The sequence below is a fragment of the Ammospiza nelsoni genome, chromosome 6 (assembly GCF_027579445.1).
Source record: "Ammospiza nelsoni isolate bAmmNel1 chromosome 6, bAmmNel1.pri, whole genome shotgun sequence".
Taxonomy (NCBI): domain Eukaryota; kingdom Metazoa; phylum Chordata; class Aves; order Passeriformes; family Passerellidae; genus Ammospiza; species Ammospiza nelsoni.
This window is the reverse complement of record NC_080638.1, coordinates 39,669,103-39,681,292: the sequence shown is the minus strand read 5'-3', so window position 1 is coordinate 39,681,292 and position 12,190 is coordinate 39,669,103.

The following is a 12,190-nucleotide window of genomic DNA, read 5'->3' as shown; positions in this document are numbered from 1 at the left end:
CCTGTCACCACCCACCAGCTTCACTGGGCTCTGCCGAGTCAGGAACGAGGAAGGGAGAGGAGCAGCTCTGCAGCAGTGTGGCAGCTCTCCCCAGCAGCGCTCCGTCCAGTGGCTCTGTCTCACCTGGGAACAGCCAGGTCACATTCTCTCCTCTCCTCCCTGCTCCCCCCTTCCCAGCTGCTGCACAGCCTTATAAGTGTGTTTGATCCTTGAGGTGCCTCCCCTGTGCAGGCAAATTATTGCCCCTTGCACCACGTCAGGACTTTACTGACTGTCCTTTCAAAATGAGCAGGAGCTTGTACTAGCCAGTTCATTTCCAAGGGCTGTTCTAACAGATGATGGATTTACAGGAGACATCTGAAATAACATTGCTCAGCAAAACTTAAGTGGTACAATGAAAGAGATTGAGACTTGCTAAGCTGTATTTCCTTTTCTTTTTCCAGCATTGTCATTGCACTGGCCAACTTGCTTCTTTGTGTACACATTCTCCTCTGCTTTCACTTCTTTCTCTGTTTCTTGCTTTTGTTCCTATGTTGTCTATTATGCTCCTATAGCAAAGGTACCCATAAAAATTCTGTACTTATATTACCAATATTATCTGTATCCTACTATGAAAAACATTTAAGACCAATTTTCTACCACAGCTGTGCTGTGACACTTTGCTGCAGTTCCCAGATAACCTCATAAAAGCCTGGCCGTGCTGCATCGTGCCTAAATGGGCACACTAACCCATTGCAAGGGTCTCCTGCCCATGGCAGGGAAAGCAGAGCACAGAGAGCTGCTTGACTCCCTTGCTCACTGTTCCAGAAGGATTTTCTCAGCAGGGAGAGCAGTGTGCTGGCTGGAGAAGGGGAGTGAGAGGTGAGCAGGGGGTGAGGCAGGCTCTCCTTGGCAGCCACAGGAGCCTCAGCAGCAGGGGCAGCAGCACTTTCCCCTTTGAGACATATCAGAAACCTGACTCTCAATGCAACAAAAACAGTTTCTAGATTTTTTTGCAGAGAAGAAAATGGTGTAAATTTCACCTATAGGTGACCAATCTAAAAATTAAATGTAGCAAGCCTTTTCTAGTTTCCAGCGCTGTGTGATTTTCAAGGCAGATGTGGGAAAGTCACATCTTCTTTTGAAGCCCATGAGACTGAAAAATTAAATCAGGGGGCTTTGTTATTGATGTTTTTCTAATACAAATGTTTTGAAATCCCTGCCTTTCATGTGTCTCTTACAAATAAGCAGAAATGTGTGATGAGTCATCTTTGCTTTTAATTCCTTTAATAGATTCTTACCTCACTCGCTAACGTCTAAACAATTCTCGTTTCTGTAACAATCCCTTCCTCAGCGGTAAATATTGCTCTCAGACAACATCTTTTTTAGAGGTTCATTATGTTCATTCTGTGGCTGAGACTCATTATACTCAGTTATTTATTTAAAAGAACAAACTGACAGCAAATGCCTGCATGTATCATGTCTCCCTTTACACATATATTAAATATATTTCAGCAACAAGGCCCCACTCTCAGAGTTTTGAAAAAAACAGCTGGTCTTCCTTCCTAGCCATCAGTCCACAAGAAAGGAATACTGGGAGGTGATGGTGGAGTCTAACCTTGTCTGTTAAGTGAGATTCCACTGATGCTAATGGGAAATTTGGCAAAGACAGGAAAATAATTTATGAACTATTTGAATATTTTCAATTATAAAATAAAAAAAAGTCCTTGGAGAATTATTAAGGAGGAAGAAGCAAATGAAAATGCCACTATAAGGCATGGTGAAATGGTATATGTGGAACCAGTCCAAGAAATTATTTTGATACCTAATGACAGGTTTGAGCCTTCCTGAAGTACCAAAGTATCACCCATCTCACTGAAAAGCTTGACAAAAAACTCACAACCTTTACACAGGAAAAAGTCCTCAGCATTTAAACTAACATTTCACTAATCCAACATTCATGGCTTCTGTTCATGTTCTTCTAAACCAAACCCCAAGTCTGAAAGCAGCACCCATTTCTTTCACACCCAACTGCCTCTGGCCTTCCATAGAGAAGTTCTAACTGGTGCACAGTCATAGCAAAAGGTTTTTGAGATTATGGTCAGCATAATTATAAAAATGGAGTGAGGTTTGTCCTCAGCCAGCTGTAAAATACACTTTTAACTAGGCCATTGATACAGCAGAGACAAGATGAAAAACAAGAGAGGAAGGCAAAGGTTTGGCTGTGTGGCCATTCTGGGAAATGACTGAAAAACAAGAGCAAAGCTATTCAGAGCAGGTCATTAAAGAAAGAAAATATCTTAACCAAGCCTAAAAGATAGGAAATAGAAATATGGCACAGTCACTTACAAAGCAGAGGTCAAAAAGACATCAGTAATTAATGATGAAAAGATAAAGAACCAAGCACTTAATTTCAAAGAAATAGTCTGGAAAAGCATAATGGCACTGTGAACAGGAAAAAGGACTTTGCAGAAGTAAATGGAAATGAATAAGATCTCAATAGAGGAAAAACGGATAATTGAAAAAGTAGAACTGCAAATTGCTGCAGAAATTCACCTGGAACATAAACCAGTTATTTAGGACCAAGGGTAAAATATAGTTTTGAATGGGTCCATTTTTTTTAAAAGGACCTCCAGGCACACACTGCCAATTTTGCTTGATATTTTTTCATTGCAGTTTTTGTGCATGGAAAATATAGGTGAGAATGTCTAATGTGTTTGAAAGTTTAAAGACTACTTTCTGAAATGCAGACCAGTGGATTTTACTTCTATTTCATCAAGAGATTCTAGAATGAAAGGGGTGGGAAGCAGAAGCCAAGAAAAATGGAGAACAGCAGATGTTTTAAAACAGCAGTTTCAACCCTATTATCATCTTCCCTTGTTTTCTCTATTGTTTTCTGTGCTTCAGCTCAGATGAGCAAAACTTGATAATCATGGAGTCCCAGAATGGTCAGGGTTGGAAGTGGCCTTAAATATCATCTTGTTCCAAACCCCCTGCACGAGCAGGGACACCTTCTACTACACCAGGTTGCCCAGAGCTCCATCCAGCCTGGCCTTGAACACTTCCAGAGATGAGGCACCCACCATTTCTTAGGGCAACGTGTTCCAGGGCCTCACCACTCTCACAGTACAGAATTATTGCCTAATATCTAATCTAAGGCCACTCTAATTTAGTCTGAAGCAATTGCCTCTTGTCCTGTCATCACATGTCCTTGTACAAAGTCTCTCTCCATCTCTCTTGTAGGCTCCCATCAGGTACTGGAAGGCCACCCCAAAGCCTTCTCTTTTCCAGGCTGAATAATCCCAATTCTCTCAGCCTTTCCTCATAGGAGAGATGTTCCACCCTTCTAATCATCTTGTGGCCCTCCTCTGGAGTCACTGCAGCAGCTCCTGTCCCTCCTGTGCTGGCACGCAGAGCTGGTGCAGCCCTGCAGTGGCTCTCAGCAGAGCAGAGCAGAGGGGCAGAATCCCCTCCCTGGCCCTGCTGCCCACGCTGCTCTGGCTGCAGCCCAGGACACGTTTGGCTCTCTGGGCTGGCAGTGCCCATGGTGCCTCATGTGCAGCCTCTCAGCCAGCAGCACCCCCAAGTCCCTCTGGGCAGGGCTGCCCTGCTCATCCCCAGCCTGTGCTGAGACTGGGGTGTGCCCTGACCCAAATGCAGTACCTTGAATTCAGTCCTGTTAAAACTCTTGAGATTTCCCTGGGCCCACTTATTGAGTTTGTCCAGGTCCCTCTGGATGGCATCCTGTCCTTCAGGTGTTTCAAAGCACCACTCAGCTTGGTGTCATGTGCAAACTTGCTGGGGGTGCACTTGAACCCCTTATCCATGTAATTAAAGAAGTTATGTAATAACATTGGTCCCAGTACAGACCCTTGAGAGACACAATTTGTCACTAATGTCCATTGTGCCTCTGAGCTGTTGAATTCAAAGTGTAAAACAGCAGTGGACAGTCAAGACTGTACAGACTCAGCTGCACTCTGCAGTTGTAACAAAAGGAGTTCACATCAATGAAGAAGAGATGAAGTCAAGCTATAACTTTCTCGCAGTCACTGATGCAGGAGCTTGTCCCAGTACTTCCACCTGAAGATGAGGAAGAGGAAATAATCTATATTACAGAATTGTTTCAGTTAATTTCCCAGTTAAGCTCTTCTTTTTTTTTTCCTCCAGACTGTATGAGAAGACTCCTTCACAAAAGCCTAGAGCTGTGTTAAGCAGATCACATGTTTCAGAATAAGCAAGCCTAACCTTCTCCACCTTTGTTTGAGCCCCCTGATGCTGGTAAGCCAATCCCTGGTGTGTGGAATGACAGAGCCCTGCACAGAGGCACATGGGGCACTGAAAAATTTATCTCCTCTTCTGAAGAAGCTGCCACACCAGAGGTTTGATGTATTATGTAGTAATGCACAAGCCCTCCCACCAGTCAGAGACTGCTCCAGCTCTATCAGAAGGATTGATAACCACATCACCCCTGTACTGCAGAGCCAGCTCAGACACTAATTCCCAAGGGCTGGACCACAACACTGAACTTTTACATGAAGAAGTAATGTGAAGTGCTGTGGGCTGTAAAATACCACAGTGAGGCTGTTGTGGGAGAGGATTGGTGACACACCTACCTGCAATGGCTGTGGTCACAGGCAGTGAAGCAGGACACAGATGGTAGCTGCTCTGCATAACAGTGACCAAGTTTAGCAGAGAAGACACAAAGCCATGTCTCAAATACTGCTTTTTATTAGCACATCTGTGTGTGGATCCAGGGAAAGAGAGTTCATGATGATCAGCATTTCAATGGAAAAGTTAGAGTATCTGTCCTGACATTTCCATAAGCCAGGCAAAAGAAATTGTAGCAGCTGTAGGTGTTCAGTGAAGGCATAAAGCCCTTAAACACCATAAGTCAGTCCGGGTTCATCCCTCTCTGGATGCTGAACCATAATCCCTAAGTGCCCAGCACTCACAGAGGCTTAATCCTTTTCAACAATGGGATGAGCTGGAGGCTATATCCTTTCAAGATTTGCATAACACCCCAGCACACATGTCTTTTGGGAGGATAAGAGCTGCTTAGTATGTCCTGCATTCACATTTTTGCAGCCATTTGGTTTATATCCATGTCTCTCTCCCCAGTGGGAAATCCCAAGCTGATGACATTGCTCTCAACCCATCACCACGCTTGGTTTTGGGCTTCCCAGCTGGCTCAGCCCAGCAGAAAGCATTTCTTCACCCTGTGTCCTGGGTGCAGCCCTTGCCCTGTCACACAATGCATCTTGTTGGAGCCACCCCAGTGTGACCCCCCTAACACACACAGGTCTGTGCCCTCTAAAGATACAGCAGCAGAAACGTGTAAGAGCAGGAGAACTGGGGCAGTTGTGTGGGGAAGGACAATGGCTGACTGGTTTCTCATGAAAGCCAAGCCACAGCATCCTGGTGTGAGCCAGGCTCACAGTGCTGTGAACCCTGACTCTCCCTTTCTACATGCAATTCTTGTGCTGCATCCTTACCTTGAGGGTGATCACAGCACTCCACAGTCAGTGCTCCATTGCTGCAGCACTCCAGCATGCTGTGTTTCAATTGGGTCACCTGGGTACTGCATCCACTGGAATGGAGTTTACTTTGGAACAAAACTGTGTTCTGGTGAGGTTCCTAGTTCCTTTGAAAGGGAGAAACAATCCTGACATCAGCTTTCCTCACTTTAATTACTCTCAATGTTTTCTTCATGCCAGCAATCTCTCATGGATACAATAATCAATTCTCAGGACAAGGATAGGAGAACAACCAACATCTAAACACATCTGAACTGAAAAGAGAAAAAAGGTATGAAATAGAGAAAAAGCCTACAATGAAAATTAGCCCAATCTTCAGTTGTCAGATGGTATCCTTGCATCTTCCTTTTCCATCAGCTGTTTCCTTGACCTTCTTTTGCAAGCCCTATAGCAGCTTCATCTGCAAACCGGCAGATCCACAGAGCTCCCTCAGCTCTTCTTCAGCAGTACAAGGCACGTGTGTCCAGCTGCAAAGACTTTCATTTTGCCAGGGACACATTCCAACATTAACTGTGGTGTGTTCAACATAACTTTTAGCCTCATTACACTTTTACAAATCTACAGTAGCAACACTGTAAAGTCCACACACATATGGATCATCCCTAACCCCCTGCTTGGGAGAGCAGGGTTATAACAAGGAACTGAGAAAGGAACTTGGAAATGTAACAACAAGTCAGAGTGGACATTATTAAAGCCTGTCCCAAAAACATAAATATTTTGCTTTGTCCATTTCTTTCTACAATGTGCATATAATATTGTCTCTTGCATCACAACATACAAGAATCTGTAAGAAATACATATTAAGTTCTCATTAAGTTCTCTGCCTGCTTTAGTTACTGTTTAAGCAATTCTGTCTCTGAGAATGGTGCTGGAAATACAAATCTGGCACTTGCATGATAAATACCTGATACTGCAATGATGAAAGTCCCCCAGATCTGTCACCAGAGCCATTGCATAAAACTCATTCAGCCAACAGAGGCAGAGTGCAGGCACACCTCAGCAGCTAGACTTGGCCACTTATTGTGTTTGTGCAAACCTGGTCAATGGGGTGGAGTCAAAATCAGTAATATTGTAATCTTACAGGAAAACACAAAATGTCATCTCATTTAACTGCTGCATCAGTTTAGCCACTGTGTGCTTGGGGATGTGTCTGTGCTAGAAAAGTGATGTTGATTTTCCATCCCTTGTCTAGTTACGAGTTTCACCACAATCTGCAAACACCTGGAGTACTAAAACCATGCCAGTATCTGCTGCTGGACAGCACTTCAGAATGGGCAAGATCTGAGAAATCCAAAAAGCCCAGAACCTGGAAGTCCTTCTCCTGAGCACAGAGTGGGCACAGACTGTCAGTGAGAGAACAAGTGCCTTCCAGGGCTGCTCACCTTCAGCCTCACCCCTGGGAGTCAATGGGCCCAAGGGGTGCCCTCCAAGTGCTGCCTCAGCAGCTCTTAAAAAAGACTTAGAAGTGAGGGGAAATCCTTCACAAATATTGCTGCAGAGCAATGTAGGGCAGAGCATTAGCTTGCCCAAGATAAGCAGAGTGAGAACCAGAGCCAGGCCAGAGTTTTTTCAGCACCAGACCTGCACTGAACCATTGGTACCACAGGTTTCAGCCTGTGCCTAGTGCCCAAGGAGGCACTGCTGGCCTCCATCTCAGACCCCCGGCTCTTCAGGACAATGAGCCACCCATGGAGCACAGAGGGAGTTAAAGAGGTAACATTTGGATGAAAATTCTTACCTCAGTTTCAGGAGAGGTGGGGAAGGGGGGGTATACTCATATTCCTCAAAATTGATGTGGCTAAAGCATGCTTAGAGCAGGCACACACTAGGGCACGGTCAGGGGGACACATACAGAGTTATACAGAGCTCAGTACAGAAACACAGGCAGGAAATGAGAACAAACATGAGCTTATAATGGGATTGTTTATGATTTTAAAAGGCTGCCATAGAAAAAGACACCCAAAAGAAGACAGATATTATTCATCCCCATCATGCCCTCCTGTCAAAGAAAAGGGAAAGGTTGGCTGTCAAACAGCATCTTTCAGATTTAGAATTTTTGGGGGGGGGGGGGGGGGGGGGGGGGGGGAGGCAGGTAAGCAAACGAAAACACAAATAAATACAAATTTGTATTTGTTTGTCTATCTAGTATACCATAGTACTTTCCATTAATCTTAAATAAAAAAAAAAAAAAAAAAAAATAAAAAAACCAGGAAAAAAACATAAAAACAAAAAAAAGACCCCAACATTGATAAAATAAGAGCTGCTGGTATTCGTAGGAAGAATTTTGTGACCAGCGACTTCCTGCTAATAGCCCCTTGCACACAATGCTGTGGAAGAGAGAGAGGTGAAAAAACACTGCTATAAGCACTAAGGCCATTTAATCCGTAACATGGGAATGTATTTCTGCTCTTTTTCCCTCTCTAGATTCATTTTATGTTCCCATCAGAAGGTTAATTGTGTTAACAGGAGTTACAGCCACAGGGGAAAGATGTGATTGAATGCTGAGCGCAGTTTTAGCTGATAACCTCCGAGTGAGTGAAAGGGCACAAAGAGGGGTTGATCTCCTCTAAAGGGGTTGTCAGTCATTCAGGAAAAAGTGCAGCTCTGGGAGAAACAGCCTTATCTCCCAGGACACGAAGAAGAGAAGCTATCAAAATAATCATGAAGCTACACTCATGCCAGGCTCTCTGGCTGTGGCTCTGACACTGGAGTTAAGTGAGAATAACAGGCTTTTTTGTGAATGTGAACAAGCAGACCCTGACTTGATGCACATTCTTGAGGATTGATTAGATTTCATGAATATGTATAATTAACAACAGACCCCAAATAATTATACCTCTAAAAAGGTGGCAGGAAATCTTGACATCTTTTAGCTTGATAGCACAACTCCTGTTTGCAGGATTGGAGATATGATTGCATGCCAAGGTTTTAGGTAAGACTACCTGGGAAATCTTTCACACACATTTACACTTAATCAAAAAGGTCCATAAAAGGGTCCTTTGTATGAAAAGCAAGGCATTCTCCCCATGCCCATGTCTGAACTCATCCTGCTAGGATTTACAGTAAGTAGCTTGGAGAAGAAGGGCTAGCGTTTTTTAAGATTGAATATTTGCATGAGCTGTAGTTGATGAGAGTGGGCATTTGTGGAAACGTTTGCACTCATAGAGACAGGACAAAGGACCAAGGTATATTCCAGTGCTAGAATACAAGCAGTGAGGTTTGTGACTGATTTCTCAAAGGTGCACAGGAAATTCCAGAAACAGAAAGCCTTCTCCTCCCTTGCACTCCTGGTCTACCTTAGAAAATGCCCTATGAGCGCTCCAGAAATTGTTTTAGCTGCTGTTACCAGCTGAATTGCAGTTGTCCTTTTCTACCTCGTCAAAAATGCAGCTGCTTGTCCAGTTAAAGCCATAATATAACAATGTAGTCCTGCAAGAGAGAAATAAGTAGATGGGGAAAAAATACTTAGATTTTTTGTTTAAAATGCCCAAGTATAAGCCTGGCAATCTTTTTCCCCAAAGCATTTCAGTGCAAAAAAAGTTCTGTAATATTAACATCCACAGTGCAACTTGAACAAAACAACTAAAAGGCTTATTGACTTGGTAGCAGGGAAAGCCAGTTTGAAATATTTGATCCTATCACCAGCTAAGCAAGTATGTGTAAAGTGTAAAGCCTGCACTTGTTGATTTCTGAGATAAAAATCAATAAAACTGTCCATAACCTATAACTCTTTGGTTTACCTCTCCATAGAGATCAAAAGAGAGTAATTAGATTTCTGCCTGACTAGCAGGGGTAGAAAACTGTTTCATTTTGGATCAAAACCTTCCCAGTGGATTACACCTTCTATCCACTGCCTATCAACACTTAACAATTGCTTCTGTATTTGACTTTGACAGAACTACCAGAATGTTACCATCTAATTTTCACTGCAGTTGATAGAGAGCTTGGATGCTTTATTCTAGTGTCAGATTATAAAATTAATTCTTCTCACTTTGTATTTTACATTTTTACTCTGCCTGGTGCTTTGTAAAAGCCAGCCTTGCAAATGTGATTAATAATTAAAAAACAAAACTACAATACCCATCCTACCTCTAATTTACAACAAGCAAAAAACCCTTTATCTATTATTGATGATCCAGCCTTTGTATTCAGATACCACTCTAAACAAGCAGTTGTCTGCCTTGGATTGTCCTTGCATTTCATATTCAAATGAGGTGGACGCTATTGCATATATTTTCATTTGATGACATTTTAATATCACCAGATGCTATTGCCTGCCCAGGAGATAACTCTTCCAAATACAGCCTTCTTCCCCCTCTAAGCACAGTGATATTAGGTGATGAGCAGGAAGCAGGTCATGCTTTAAAATAATATTTTATAACACTTGTTACTATCACAGTGTTCTTGCATTTTAACAGTCCAAGAGACTCTGTATTAATGTTTATTTTAAAGAAAAATGTCACTCTGCATTTTGATCTTTCTTAACTAAGCAGCTTTTTGAACAGGCTGAGAGCATGAAACATCAAATAACAAATAGCACTCACAACAACTTCACATCCTAGATAGAGATTAAATATGCTGGAAAATATGTGACAGTTGATGTTGCATGTAATGAGCTGTGGTGATGGACAGATGCAATAAATTCATGCCCTGATGCAGAGGGCCTTGTCAGATGAAGTCCAGACCACAGACAGTCACCTGAAGCCTTCCAACACCTCCAAGTATACTCAGAGTAAGTTTTGAGGACATTTTGCTTACTTATTTGCTTACAAGATTATCAAACCTCCCCATTCTCACAGCTATGAGACTTGAGAAAATAAAAGCTAGCCTCGTTTTTAAGGAAGAACTGAAAATTGCAGTATTTGAACCTGGCCACAAGGTATACTTGTACAAAAGTATTACACAAAGTTTGACCTCACCCTGAGTGTATGGATTTAGACTGAAACTCCCAGGAGCTGGAACATCTTTTACTATACCTTGAGCAGGAAAAAGCACCCTAACCTCTAAAAAGGAAGGTATAACTAACATTTTGGGGTTTTTTGCTTCCTGTGGTTTCTGTGGCCCTGCACAATGCGGGGACACAGAGAGAGCTGTTTGCAGTCTTGGAAGGCTTTTTTGTGGCACTACATCCTGACACCAATAAAATCTTCAAATGGTGGCAGAAACTGGAGTTAAAGTGGGTGCATTCTGCCACTCTTCATCCAGTGACCACTATAGAGAAACCTAGGACAACTTCTATGCAAACACACTGCCTGACCCCTCCAGGGGCAGGACTCCTCCGGACTATGGAGGAGTCAACTAACTAGTCCAGGATATGTCTTGACATGCCCCAAGACCTTCTGAGTGATGAAATCTCCTCTTGCTTGATCAAAGCAGTTAAAAAGAGCACTTGTCCCATCAAGTTCACCCAGAGCAGAGCACAAGGGCAGAGACATCCCAAGCTCCAGACCTTACATCTACGTTCCACGAGAGGCTGGCATTGTACTCATGTTCAGAAGCAAAACAGACACTTTCCTTTCCCTGGAAGCCACAAAAGTTAGAGCCCAGACTCTTGCTGGTGTGGCCCTAATATTGCACTTCAGTTCAATCACACAGCCCAGGCTCAGGCAGATTTGGCACTGTTCTCCCCAGTGTGACACTAATAGATCCAGGACAGAGCCAGCATCTCCACTGAGGGAGTTCTTGCCACTGCAGAAGTTTTGGGTGTTTCCACAGAGGGCATGCCTGCTCTCTGTCATGCCTGAAACAGGGACAAACATCAGTGCTCACCCCCAAAGGCAGAGAAAGGGCTGCACTCTGTGCTGTGATAATGGTGCTCAGCATGCTAACATCACCAAGCATCAGGGAAATGCTCTGCATTTGCAAATTCATACACAAGATGGTACAAATTGCCCCGCTTGCTTTGTCCCTGCCCAGACTCCCATCTGATCTCCAAATCCCAGCAGTTTTCACTGCAGAGGCCAGACAACACCATGTCTGCCCAAGTGCTGCTCATACACCTGAGCAGTGGGTTCTGGTGGCTTTGAATAGAGATGTGATTGTGAAATGTGGCAGTAAATATTGCTAACTTAAACAAACAGTTTTGAGAGCCTTTTCTTTAACCTCAGTATTGCCAGCTGCTTTCCCTCCACCCTTCTCCATTTTAAATAACATTCAATTCTATCCATGGTTTTATTTTTCACTTAGCAAAATACCTCTTTATCGTTCATCAGTTTCCATTAAATCCTGATGATATGCATTAGCATGAAAGAGTCATGCTCTATGCTATGCTATTTCTATGCTATATCCATTGAAGACTTACACAAGTAGAAAAAACATTATGTGCAGACCCACAGAACAATTTCCAAGTGATAAAGCTGATCTAAGGTAGTCCCACCCTTCATGATGCAATTCACTGGTTTGACCCACTGGAGTGACAAAACTACCAAATTAAATGTGCATTAAATTGCTCCTATTAAAAAATGACACAGGTCTCAAAAAATAATATTTTTAGAGAGTTACTGCTTTATCTTAAATTTTATACTATCAGAATGGCTCAGGTGGTTAAACTAAACAAGGAACTCTTTGTCTATGTTCACCACTTAAGAAATCATTACAAAAACAAAGCTGCATTTTGCTGCAATGTAGATGTGCCAGAGGGATCCAGTCCTTAACTGCACACAAAACCCAAGTCTTCA